Source organism: Lissotriton helveticus, chromosome 7 (assembly GCF_964261635.1).
Source record: "Lissotriton helveticus chromosome 7, aLisHel1.1, whole genome shotgun sequence".
Lineage (NCBI taxonomy): Eukaryota > Metazoa > Chordata > Amphibia > Caudata > Salamandridae > Lissotriton > Lissotriton helveticus.
This window is the reverse complement of record NC_136068.1, coordinates 969154352-969156409: the sequence shown is the minus strand read 5'-3', so window position 1 is coordinate 969156409 and position 2058 is coordinate 969154352.

Sequence of the window (2058 nt, the reverse complement as noted above, 5' to 3'; positions counted from 1 at the left end):
CACTTCTCGAGCCCCACTCCGGCATCGAAATCTGTATGGTATTTCCCAAGATTCCTTAATGTATTCCTTACCCTTTTTTCATATTTGTCTGCCTGCTTTTGTTCAAGGCAATATTAAAACTGAAAAGTGGTGACCGGTACAGTTATGTAGCCATGGATTAGCCATTCTGTGTGCAGTGATTCTGCCACTGTGAATGGTAATCTATCCAGTTTTTTGATATGCAGCATTATATATTTAGCTCCCCTTTGTGCTATTTCTATCTGTTTATATGTCAGAATGTATTCAGAAAACATAGACTTACTGTTGATAAAACGCCAAGGCACATTGCCTGCACGCAAAGATTGCAGCGTCCAGCTCACAACATGATAGAACGTAATTGAGATTGCCCGTGTTGTAATATGGCCAAATCTTGTTCTAGGATGTCTATCTCAGAAGATATAATGTTGCCTAGGGAATATATACCGAAGGTCAAAGTTGTTAACCCATTGTCTACCACGGCTAGAGATTTCTCTAAGTTATTAAGGTCTATTTCCCATATTCTCTCTGCGGCCTCATGTTGGGATATTTTCCAAATTTCATTGTAGGCAGCATAAATGCCAGCATATATGAAACATTTCTGATGTTGTTTCCTGGGACCTAGTACAAAATATCCCTAAGATTCATGTCCTGTGTGATTAAGGATAAGTGTTGTTTCACTTCTGTGAGTGTTGAGGTTTCTAGCCAATTAAGGCACAACTTCCCAACACTGTAGGATATCACTACCCCTGGATGTTGTCTCTGTACATAGCACGGATCTGGCTTATGGATACTGAACCCTTCGGTTCTACCCAAGAATCTAGATTGACAGCTATTGGTGTCAGTGGGCCAAATCAACCATTTCCGCCAATCGGGGTCTGATCTGTTGTATTGTTTGATGTCATCTAATGTAACCCCTTCTCGGATGTTTCATTACCCTCGACTACTGATGGTGTTGGCGTCCGAGGTGTGTTTAAGTCCTTGCTTTTGGTTAGGGCAAGGCAAGATGTCTGTTGCACTGCCTCGTTCAAAAACATTATTTATTAAGGGACAAGGCATGCTCTATTCAGTTCCCTGCACTTGCCATTCTCTAGTACCCCAGCCCGATTTTAAGTCTATGGTGTATTTCCATAAGTTATGACCTATTTCAGACAACTGGGCAAAAAGGATGCAGAGTAAATCTGTTTGGTGTTCTTCAACATATTTTTCTGTGCTGGTGTTGGTGCAACCTTATAATAATATGTGGCTGGGTCAGACATATTAAATCCCGAGAAATATGGAATTTTTTGTGCACATTTTTTAGAACTGCCTTTTGGCGGTGTTGGACAATGTTCCCACTGATATGTGTGTGAACACATTTCTAGGATTAGCAGATTTATTAAAAAATTGATAACCATAATGTTAATAAAAGTACATAGATTCATAATATGCTGAGCTCTCCAATGTTTCACTATTAGAAAAGGCAGCATATTTTTCTAAATCACTCAACATGTTGTTCACAGTTTTAGAATCCCAATCATCGGAAAATGTACTTGAGGTAATGATATCACTTAATAATATTTTTTTTTATGTGGAATTTTTAAACGTTCGGTCGGGCCGAAAATGTTGAAATCAATCTTGTCCCAAACTATACCATTGGGTACAGGAACTGCTGTAATGTTCACTGACAACTAGTCTCTTTCTTCTCGATGAGATGATCAATGAGGTTTCAAAATTATATTCAACTTTTGGGCTGCAGAGCTTTGCCAAATGTATTGTCCACTTATAAGCATGTTAAATACTGTCACTAAGCTTAACCAGAAAAGAAAGAAAATAATCCTAGTTCTACCCATGGTGATACTAGGTAAGTTTACTTAAGGAAGTTCAAAAAGTCTTTGATACGTTTTCTTTGGATCCAAGTGAACCTGAAACGACGCCAGCCAAGAAAACACGCAAGCAGCAAGTTAAAGTTTATGAAGTAGCCAGAAGCAGTTCGATCAATTGTTGGAATTGCATCAGGATTTGTTGAAAAAGTATTTCGCTCTTGTTCAGGCATGTTGACGA